This window comes from Lissotriton helveticus, chromosome 9, assembly GCF_964261635.1.
Source record: "Lissotriton helveticus chromosome 9, aLisHel1.1, whole genome shotgun sequence".
NCBI classification, from domain to species: domain Eukaryota; kingdom Metazoa; phylum Chordata; class Amphibia; order Caudata; family Salamandridae; genus Lissotriton; species Lissotriton helveticus.
This window is the reverse complement of record NC_136070.1, coordinates 935,626,719-935,639,167: the sequence shown is the minus strand read 5'-3', so window position 1 is coordinate 935,639,167 and position 12,449 is coordinate 935,626,719.

Genomic DNA, 12,449 nt, shown 5'->3' with positions numbered 1-12,449 from the left:
AACCTACATGTGACAGCTCACATTGTAGCATTGAGGTGTTTAATGCAGACATGCAATGCAAATTCAAACTCACCAGCTCCAGGCACAGCTCTGTGTGGTATTGAGAACCTCGTGATATCAGCTAGTGAACCGGTCTCTTAAAGTGTGTGATGAAAGATGTGGTCCTCAATAGAGCAGCTTCAGAAGGAAGTGACACCATAATTAATGTTAATCCTGAATTATATGTGAACATGCAAAATTAAAACAGGTATCACAGATTATGTTGGGAACATATCACACACCAACTTCAGATACTACAAAAAAGTGGCAATATCTGCTAATATTCTTTGACAAAGATTTGGGTATTGTGCAGTGTTTGGGAATAAATAGTTTACAACACTATATGGCAGATGTGCCTGAAGGACGGATGGCTGAGGGACTGACTGCTGCAGCCAGAATTTCACCCAGATCCAGGGATGGTGTACTTTGTGTAACTGAGGAAGTCCTGACAGCAGCTGTAATGTGCCATACTTATCCATATTGCAATACAAAGGATAGTGTTAATCATTTTACAGGTATATGTCAGAGGTATAGACTTTCAACCCATTTGTGGCTCCTCCTCCTTCGATGAAACAATAGAAGGAATTTGGTACATATTGTGTTTCTTTAAAATAAATATAGTCAACACTTCATTAGCCTACATGTATGAAGTAGTATGCTCTTAAGAGCATATGGCGATAGTTGACAACAGTGATATTAGACACTCATTGCTGACTTCTCATCATATATTTAAGACTGAGTCTTTTTTAAAGTAATTATTAAATGTACTTACAAAAGGTCTACCATCCACCCAGTGTGTGGTGCGTTTCAGCCTAATTTGAGATGGACAGACTTGCATGGTCCAATCCAAGTTGGTCACTACTGGAGTGAAGGGAACTGATTCATTGTGTTCAAACCAAGAGTCCTGACGCCAATGTAGAGGTTGGACCACTTGGCCCAATCCAAGATGGCTGCTCTCAAAGTATTGGGGGCCCGGTAGGGTCAGAGGGCTTAGTTGGGTGTCTGGGGCAGGGCTTGCAGCATGGCACATAGAATGAAAAGGCAGTGCCAGTCTGCCGCCTGGATCTCACCTCAAGCTTTCCATCTCAGGCAGGCTTGCTGAGGTGCCATCAGGAGGGTCACACTGGTTTGGTGGCTGGTCAGATGGCTGCAGGTTTAGCTGCCATGGCTGGTCAGATGGCTGCAGGTTCAGCTGCCATGTTGGAGAGGCACCTCCTAAGGAAGACACAACACTCAATGACTGCTTTCAAGCTTATTAACACCATATTGAATTGCCTTGAGGGTGCTTACACTCCTCTCGACCTCAGGAGACCTTGGTATTACCATAGGAGGTGGAGTGCCTCTACCGACTGCTGCTGTGATTTGACTTTTATTGGGTATTTGGATATGATAATAAGCGATTGTGGCTGTGGAGGCTGTGGTGTTCTTTGTTCCATTGGGGAATCTGGAACACACTGCGTGTGGTCAGATTCCACAGAAAATTGGTTAAACTCAGGCTTGTATGGACATAACTTATTTGGCGCCCTGTTATTAATAAATTAATTGAACTTACCTCCTTGTCCTGATTACTTTGGAGAGGGATCTTTACACTGGCGACAATGGAGAAGTAACCCTGAAGGTACAAGCCTGAAGCCCTGCAGGCGGTGCAGATCGAGAAACCGTTGGCCTTGGTGTATGATTTTATTGGCTGGTATCGCAGTCGAGGATTTGTTTCATCTTCTAATTCATAAACTTGAAAATCTGAGTTTTTCGACACGAAGTGGTGAGACTTTGTTTATTTTTCACTGTTTTTCGAGACAGCAATTTCGAATATTCATTGTCTCTCATGAGCGCCTGTGCATGGGGAGAGTCTGATGTGTCAACACTGACAACGCTTCTCCTCGATTCACGCATGTGCATAAGACGGAGAGAAGTAAGCAAGTGTTGCCGGGCAACAAGACGCTTGTGACGTTCAGCGCAGAAGGCATTTCATTTACATATTGCCTAGCGCTGACGTAATAATGAGTGTTGCCCAGCATTAAAACTCTACAGAACCGAAAATAAGAAGTATTGCCAGCATTTAAATAACACAGAAGCAATTTAACTCGTGTTTTGCTCTCTGTATTGAGACGATAGAATGTGCCAAGACTGAGCCATTTCATATGTACACAAGGTGGCAGTGTTCATACAGTTTTGCCCAGTTACTGTGGAAAACACATTGCAAGAAAGGTAAAACACTAATTTACTGTGATATAAACACATATTATTGAACTAATTGGGAGTTCACAGATCATCTTCATTTAAGGAAAATTATCCAATTGTGGATCATTCATTTGTGTGTCAATCTTTACAACGCTGACACACACAGCTCACATATTTTATTTTCATTTTCTGGCTCTAATGGAGAGTTTCAGTGCTCCTCCTCCATTTTTATCTTCCCCCAGGAGAACCTCAATTGGAGCGGAAACAATGGAAGGAGGGGTTTGAAGCGTATATGGAAGCAATTGGTGGAGATGATTACACTGATAAACTTAAACTTGCCATTTTGAAACATTCTCTAGGAGCTGAAGGCAGACAAGTTTGAAGTCATTTACCTCCTATAACAATGGATAATTCCTCTGGAGATGACGTGGATGTTTATGAAACAGCAATTAAACAACTTGACAAACAATATATAAAAAAAAATGAATGAAGTGGTTGCTAGACACAAATGTTTAAGTAGACAGCAATTACTTAACAAACCCATTGACACGTTTGTCAAAGACTTAAGAATTTTGGCTGCTAAGTGTAATTATCAAAATTTCCATGATCAAATGGTAAGAGACCAGATGGTACATAATGTTGCGGATACCAAATTACAAGACAAATTGCTATCTGCACAGGATTTATCACTATCAAAAGCTCTTGATATTGCTCATCGGTTTGAAGACATGAAGTCAGGTAAGAAGGAGTTATCAACAAAAAAAAACTCCTACGTCAGAAGTTCATTCTGTTAAGAAAAAATCTATTGAAAATTACAACAGCAAACCTGTTTCTGCATCTAATAACGAAAGCAGAAAATACATTTGTTTTAAGTGTGGATTTCCAGGACATGTAGTTACTGATAAGCGATGTCCGGCTATTAGTCAAGTTTGTAGGTATTGTAAGTCCAAAGGCCATTTTGCCAGAATGTGCAGAAATCGAAACAAAATTAGATACAAGAGTGTTGAAGTTGAAAATTCTAAGTCAGAAAATGTCAACGAAATTAATAGTGACACTGATGATTCAGAATATTTGTTGACTGTTTATGAGATTGATGAAAACAAAAAAAGATGCACCATTTTGTATGCTACAAATAGATGATAAAGATGTAAAAGTTATGGCTGATTCTGGTGCAAGACACACTTTAATTGGTGATGAACGGTTAAAAGAATTTCCTCACATATCTCTGCTCCCTCCTGATATCAAATTGGTAGGGTATGGTAAAAAGCCTATAGATGTTTTGGGTTATTTCACTTCTGATATTTCCTTTAAAGGTAAAACCATATCTGCTAAAGTGTATGTTGCTAAAGATGGTTCTTGTCTTTTGGGTTGGCCACAACAACGAGACTTGATGATTGTTCTGGATCCCAATCACCCAGAGCAAGTTTTGGGTTATTCTGATTTAGTCAATCAAGTTACTAATGGTACCACAACTGATCGGGAAAAAATATTTCCTAAAGTATTTTCACCCCAGTTAGGTTTACTAAAAATATTTGTACACAAAATTATTTTAAAACACAATGCCATTCCCAGGGTTCACAAGGTTAGAAACATTCCTTTGTTGTTGAGAGATTCAGTAGAAAAAGAATTGGAAAGGCTTTGTGAATTGGATGTCATAGAGGAAATTGAATCCTCTGAGTGGCTTTCACCAGTCGTCGTAGTTCACAAAACCAATGGCAAAGTTAGACTTTGTGTTGATATGAGAGATCTGAATTCCAATGTTTGGGTTGACAGACATCCACTACCGAATATTGGAGAAATGTTTGCTAAACTTAAAGATGCTGCCATATTTACAACGCTGGACTTATCAAATGCATACCATCAAATTGCATTACATGAGGATAGTAAACATCTTACTTCCTTTATCACTACTGAGGGTACATTTAGATATAAAAGAATGCCTTTTGGGCTGGTTTCAGCTTCCTCAGTATTTCAAAGGGTAATGCATAAGTTGTTTAAAGATTTAAATAATGTCTTGTATTTTCAAGATGACATTTTAGTTTTTGGTAAGGATGTAGAAGAACACACAGAAATTCTGCACAAAGTGTTGTCTATTTTACAAGACAATGGTTTAAACTTAACCAAAGAGAATGTAAATTTGGCATGGATTCTGCTGACTACTTAAGTCATTCCATTAGTAAGAAAGGCATTGCTCCGAAACAAAGTCTAGTGAAAGCTATTGAAGAAGCTCCGGAACCCCAAAAACAAAGACCAGCTTAGGTCTTTCTTAGGTTTAGCAGAATATTATGCTAAATTTATTCCATCATTTGCTGACAAAACTAAACATTTAAGAAATTTAATGAAAAACCATCAAATGTTTGTTTGGGATTCAAATTGCAAAGAAGAATTTGTTTTTCTAAAAAAAAGATATAGCTTCCGCACCTGCTTTGTCCCCATTTGACTTAGCTTGTGAATCAATTAATATTTCAGATGCAAGCAATGTTGGAATTGGTGCAGTGCTTATGCAAAATCAAAAAGGTCATCTTGTCACTATAGCATTTGCATCCAGACCTCTAAGAGGTGAGGTACTGAGGATAAGTACTCCACTCTAGAGAAAGAAACTATTGCTTGTTGGTGGGGCATCGAGTATTTTCGTAAATATGTATATGGTACAATATTTAGAGTCAGGACAGATCATCGTCCATTGGTGGATCTATTTACAACTAAAGGCTGTGGTAAGGCAATGGCTAGAATAGCAAGATGGCAATATAAGTTACAAGATTTTCATTTTAAAGTGGAATACATTCCAGGTATAAATAATGTTCTAGCTGACTGTTTATCTAGGCTGCCAATTAAGGATGATAATGTTGTTGTTGATGATAATGATCATGATAAAGTTGTTTCCATTTGTGAAGTCTCTAATGGATGTATAAAAGAAGATCAATGGAGGACTGCGTGTGAAAATGATGATGACTACAAGAGTGTTGTATCTTTTGTCAAAGGTACTTGGCCCAAGAAAACTGATATATCTCAAGACTTGTTACCTTATCTTCAGATTGCACACAAATTATCTATTCAGGATAATATTTTATTGAGAGGATTACAACTGGTTGTTCCTCGAGATTTTAGAGAAATAGTTTTAGCTATGGCTCACGAGGGACATCCAGGTATGTCTAGCATGAAGAGAAGAATCAGGTGTGAATTCTGGTGGTCTGCTATTGATAGATGTATCGAAAGGAAAGTTAGATCTTGTGTTGAATGCAGTGTAAGTGACAAATGGCAAAAAACTTTAGTTTATCATCACAAACCTGTCTCGAGACCCACTAAAGTGTGGGAGTGTGTGTTATTGGACATTGCTGGTCCTATGAGTTTCGGTCATAATCCTGTTTATGCTATTGTCTTAATTGACCAACTATCTCAATGTTAAATTTGTGTCTCAGGTGACTTCAAAAGTGGTTATTCAATTTTTAAATGATGTTTTTGAGAAGGGAGGTTTTCCTATGTCAATATTAACTGACAATGGTGTACAATTAACCTCAGTAGAGATGCAGTCATTTCTAGAAAACCATGGGATTATTCATAAACGTTCGTCAGTATATTATCCTCAAAGCAATGGGATTGTGGAACGTGGATAAGGGTGTTGAAAGAAGGATTACAACTTGCCTTAGGCAATGGAAAGAATTGTTATGATGCTGTGAATAAATTACTTTGGAATTACAGAAATACTCCTAGAAGTGAGGGTGATTTATCACCTTTTGAAAAAATGAAAGGTAGGAAGACTTTGTGCACTATGAGTCAACAATGGATGAGAGATTTGGTCGACAAGGAGTCTGGGTTGGTTAAAACGGCTGTAAAACAATCTCATGTTACTGACAGTGTTCAATGTCCTGCTGTTGTAGGTGATTGGGTACGTGTGAAAAAGGGCAGATTTGTCAGGACTGGTGAGTCACGTTTTTCTGATCCCATGAAGGTAGTCAGGGTTCGAAGACAATTTGTGGAGCTGACTGATGGGAATGTTTGGAGTTTTTCAAAAGTTGTGAAGGTCTCTAATAGAGATAAACCTTGTGCACATTCTGTACAAAACAAAAGGATTTTGCGTAATGATTTTAATTGGAGAAAAGGTTGCCAGAATTCTTCAAATGTTGGTAGAAGTCAGGTTAGTGTGAGACAGAGATATCCACCTTCATGGAGTAGAGATTATGTTATGTACAGATAACTTCTTGTGTCAACATAGTCAATCTTATGTTTTTCTATTTCTATTTATTTTTGTTCATCATCTGAAATGTCATGAAAATGTTACTATTGCAAAACTTATAATATCAGTTTATCTTTGTATTTCATAAATCTTGTTGTTGTGGTTGTTCTTTATTAAGGAGGGAGATGTGTGGTGTTCTTTGTTCTATTGTGGAATCTGGAACACACTGCGTGTGGTCAGATTCCACAGACAATCGGTTAAGCTCAGGCTTGTATGGACATAACTTATTTGGCTCCCTGTTATTAATAAATTAATTGAACTTATCTCATTGTCCTGATTACTTCGGAGAGGGATCTTTACAGAGGCCTTCCATCCAGAGCAGCTGGAAGTATTTAATAAGATCGGATGAGTAAGCGACTGTATGTATTGAGTTTCCTGTTCATTTTATGTCTATCCAATTGGAGATTATTAGTTGAAAATCCACTCTGTCTTTAAAGACTCCTCAACCATGAATTTTTACAGTTATTCTCCACCTCACAAACCTTCATCTAAATGAATGCATTTGGGATTTGTGGACTAGAGTCCACCCAGATCCTATAAAAAGTGTCAACACCAATGCCACGAATCTTTACCTCCCGCTCTGAAGGCAAGATTGGACTCCATGCCACCTCCTGCACCAGTTTCTTTGGACTCTACCTCTTTTTCCAGGTTGATTGAGAACACAGTTAACTCAGTCTTTGAAAGACGTTTTCCAACCCTTTCTAACTTACAATGCACCCTTCTGTTGTTGATCTCGTTCAAGAGGATTCCCAGGCTGAGGAAGATGCTAAGGACTTTATTTCGGCAACAGATAGTGATTCTAACCTTGACCAAAGTCCTGCAAAAAGGTAATTTCTCATCTTCGTTTCAACATGGGTTTTCAACATCTGTCTCTTTTACACTTTAATGATCCAATGTCTTTGCCTGCTACTTCCCTGCTGGAATCACAAGCTCTCTTTTCCACCCAGCATCTCTGGCAAGTTTGTACACACGTCAAAGGATCCAGGGAATGCTTCTATTAGACTAAAATGTACCCTCTGTCTGACTTCACACTTCAAAAGTGCCTGATTGTGCTGGTAATCTAGATATCATTGAGAAACAGCTTCAGTTAATTTCTGATATTTACTTAGAAACACTCCAGGCCACAGTCTGCTCAGGTGCTGCCCTACAAATTTCTGCCTTTAAAAATTGAAAGATTTGGCACAGAAGGAACTTCAGCTTAAACTTTCTTTCTTGGCTCTGCACTGCTTTGGACCTGGCCTCATAGGAATTGGTTAGATTAGTTCCTTCATCTACAGTGCACCATCCGTCAACAAAGTCCTGTCTCTAGCCTTTGTGTTTTCCCAACAAACGTTCTTCCAAGGTCGGGGCATGTGCAGGGGAACTGAGCCTTTTTCTCACGGTGGCAATCCTCCTTTGTCTGAGAACCAGCATGGCTGTTTATGCTGAAATACTACCCTGATTCTCTTGCCAGTATATCCGTGGTGTGTTGACTGCAGTCGTTTTATGAGGCCAATGGGTACCGGATATTATAAGTCAGGGCTACTCCATAGAATTAATTTAAGGTCCTTCTACACAATTCAGTTCCACTCCCTGACCTAAGAATTAACTGAAGCAGAATGCCACCCATAATGGAATGTAAAGGCCTTCTCAGCAAAGGTGTAGTATCCCATGTTAGAACATCCAAATAGGTACAGAGTGTATTCTATTTGTTTGTCCTAAAGTCTTCAGGAGACTTTTATCCTGCCATCAATATAAGTAGAGCAATGTGTTTGTGTGCACACTCCCATTTAGGAAGAGAAACCTACATGTTTTTCAATCTAGCAGGCTCTCCAGATGACTTTAATGGAACTTCAGGAGCCTACCGTTGTGATACCATCAGGAGAACTAATCAGTGCCTCCTTCAGTTCGTTTCAGTTTCTTACTCTTTATTCTACAACTTCCTTGGCCAGTGTTTACCAAGGCCCTAGCTCCAATAGTTGCCAGCCTTAATGAAGAGTGCATCCTGGGGAGCAGGATCAAGACTGATTTGCCTATGGTTGGGTCCAAACTGGAATGGCATGTTGAGCAAAAAAATATGGATTTAGGCCTGGATCTCTGCACCGGGGTGAATGTTTGACATTGTTTAGCATTCCGTCTTACAGTTCTTATGCATTTGATGCCCTAAGTGGACGAGTGTGGATAGACGTGGGTTCCTTGCTTGCCATGCCACTGGATTCAAGCAAGCCCTGCTGAAGAGGGTTGATACCCTGAAAGCGGTCCCATGATGCTTGTTTTCTGTGCCAGGCGGACCTGGACTATTCCCATTGCGACCTGGGTCAAGCTGTTACCATATGGCTGGGTCCAAAGTGGAATGGCAAGCAAACAAAATGATGGATGTAGGCACAGATCTCTGTATTGGGGGTGAATGTTTGACAATGTTCAGCATTCTGACCGTCAGTTGTTCTTTTTACCCTTATTGAAGAGGGCAACAGGGAGCAATTACACTAGAACATTTGGCTGGTTCATGCCCCTTTCTTCATCAAGTAAACAACAACACTTTTGAAGTGTGCTTCATTCTCATGTTTGGCTGTTAAACATGGAAAATCTCACCTCCCAACCCTAGTTTATTGGTAGACTTTTCAACTCTTCTGCAGAAAGGTTTTCCATCCTCCTCGTAGAATCCTGAAACTACAGACTACCCTTTATTACCTGTTGAAAACATCATCTGTGAGATTTCACATCTACCCTCTGGTTTACCATATCATCCTCCTTTAGTGCCTTATCGCACGGAATCTCGAAAAACCTTGATTTCAGTGTTCAAAACTCTTTCTCTCACACACACGCACACCATTGGCGGTTTCAAACCGAGAACCTCTCCAGGGGAGTACAACTGGCTCTTCCAGCTTCTCGTATTGTTTTTACTGCAGGTATCAGCAGTAGACACTTGGGAGGAACTCTAATATAGGCCTCACATCAGGATCTATGGTCAAGGTCAGAAGCAGCCCTCTCCCTGAAATGACAGGAACTGGCAGCAGTCCTAAGAGTCTTGATCAATTTTCTACCATACTGCAGGGGAAAACAGTCATGGTGAGAACAGACAACCATGTGTCAAAGGGTTACATGAGTACCAGGGGTGTTCTGTCCCATTCCTTGGTGATAGTGACCCATTAGATTTGTGCCTAGACAAACTATCACCTATTTTCCACAGCTAGTTAGATCCCATGGGTGGACGACCTGAATGTGGGCACTCATGCAGTTTCATCCTCCTCCAGGTGACTCCCTGTGGGTGGAGATATTACAAGATATCTGTCTCAGATTTGGAATCCCAAGTGTTTAACTGGTTTGCTGACTCTCTCAACTCCCAAACTTTTCTCCAGGGTTGGGAACCCCAAAGCAGCATGATTGGATGCCCTTACTTCACATTGTCCTCCGTCTTCTTTTTTCCTTCACTCCTTTTTTTCCTCAATAGAAGGGGACCTTTACTCTGCATTCAGGGGAAACAGACACACATAATTAGGTTAGCCCCAGAATGGCCCCTGAAGTCATGGTTTCTATTCATTCAGAAAATAACATTTTGCCTAAAATTGATACTTCCATGTATTATTCCCCAAGTGGCTGTCTCCTGTCACCTGTTCTGTTCCTGAACTTGATGGTTTGGCTATCTGAAAGGTGAGGCCATTGTTGTTTGTGCACCTCTCCTGAGGTGACGAAATGGCATAAAGTAGAGTGGCGCACAGTACTGTGGTGTAGAGTGATGCAGAGAACACTGTCCTAGAGTACAGTAGTGCAGAGTAGAATAGATTGGTGTAGGGTGCAGTGACATAGAGTGTAATAGTATAGCGTGGCATAGCGTGGAGTGGCCTAGAGTGAAGTAGTGCAGAGTAGTGTGGAGAAGGAAGTGACCCGATTAGGGCCTCCTGGGACACTCGCGACCACCACTCAGCCTTCCATACAAATGAGGAGTCAGTCAGACAGTAGAGAATACAAACCAAGTATATGTTTATTCAGATACACTTGAGCGGATCCCCGTCTGCCCAGTCGCTTAAGGGTGCTGCAGAGAAGATTGACATCAGCAAACATGGAGATACATATCTACATTTCTGAACCAAGGAAGACCCGCCAAGACTGGAAATTTCCAGGCAGCTGCAGCTAAAACAAAGAAGTACAGTAGGATGAGATTCGGCTCTGAGGCCGGGGACACATTATCTCTATGCCAAGGTCGTTCTGCCTGTGCCTACCGCTGGACTAGTGAGAGAAGGCCTCTATCTAGTGAGAAAGGTATGCGCTAATAAGAATAGTGTATTCATTAATATAGCAAGGCCTAACCTTGGACTAATGAAACTTTCCACAGCCTGCTTCTTGAAGAGGGAAAATGCAGCTAATAACATGATGCAAAATGGCGACTAAACATAAAATTGTTCAGCGAATGCTAACTTACACACAGCAATATGTAAACAGCACAGCAAAGACATTTTTATTCTAACAGACCCTTCTTTTAGCATTCGCTAACAAATGTTATATGGTCGGTGAAAAGGACATAACATTCTAAGAAGCAAAAGGACATTAGTACTTGGAATAATCCATATACTCTGTATCAGGAATAGAAGCTGCAATGGATGATGTAGAACCAAAGATGCCCTCGTCAATCCATCATTTCATAAATCTGTTTCTGTTACATAACTGCTGCATTATTATCACGAACTGCCATTTTCGGCTTGGGAATAAGGTTAGTGACACAGTAGGAGTAACTGAGGGGAGCAATCCACAAACCCAAGAATTAGTTGTATTGGACACATCAGGGGCTTGATGCAACATTTGTATAAATACATTGTCTGTGTAGGACTTTCTATGCTCTTCTTTGTGAGGGGCCAAAGTAACAAAAATGTGCTCAGGGGGAATGGGCGTTGTACCAACCAAGGAATGTACAGGATATTTCTCCTCAAGAAACAAGAATATTCCAAGTATAGTTATTAGCGTAATCACAACAATTAATATGCAAACTATTTTACTCTTTGTTAACCACCCCCGCGCTAAATGCGGTGGTGCAAACGGCTGTTCCTCCTCCTCAAACGGATGCATTATGAAGCAAAAGAGGAATGCAATAACACTGATAGCAAAGGTAAGTGTTCCCAGTGTCCTTCAGAGCCTCACTGATACAGGCTCCTATTGTTCATCAGCTCTGGCGCTCTTGAGCACCGGCGGAGGAGCTTGCTCAGTCCTAAGCTCACGATGAATCCCGCGTCACACAGGATAGTGTACCCCCCTCCTAGTGAGCACGTTCTATTTATCCTGTCCAACGTCAGAACAGTGCACCAGTCTCACAACACCCTAACTAATAACTTTGGTACCATAGCAAAGTACACCCTAATGTACACAGTCCATTCCTAACTAATCTGACTTCTCCCTTGGTGCACTATTTCTCAGCTGAGTGCACAAATTGTACCTGGTGACTCCAGGCACAGAGGGTTCAACAAACAGCGGCTCCTTAACGGCTGGGATTTCTGGAGGGACCGCTGCATTTAGCATGTCATCATTTGCTGCATCCGTTTGGGTCCACGTTAATTTTGCCCCGCTGAAGGGTACGAACTGAGGCACCGTCTCGCATTCAGTGCCCCCAACTCCATCAGCGACCCATTGGTCATAGAGCAAAGGTAGAGGCACTTGTTTACAGTGAGCCAGTTCTTTCAGCCAGCAACCTTGACTGTGCTTCTGGTGGCTAGAAGAACCTGCTCAGGTCCCTTCCAGCGCCACTCGACACTCTTCTACCGCTGAAAATTCTGCACTAGAATCCAATCCCCAGTCTGGATGTTGTGTCCGGGTCCCTCTGGCATATCAGGCAGAGCCTCCCGGATCTGTTGGTGAATAGAACACACATTTTCGATTAACTGGCACAGATAATCTGTCAATAATGGTGTGAGACGGGCTCCGGAGTAAACGAGAGCCTCACCGGACTAACGCCGGGAGGGACTCCACAAAGGCGGGTCACGCCTCGCTGCCATACCACCGGACTACCACAACCATACTCCTCTGCTGT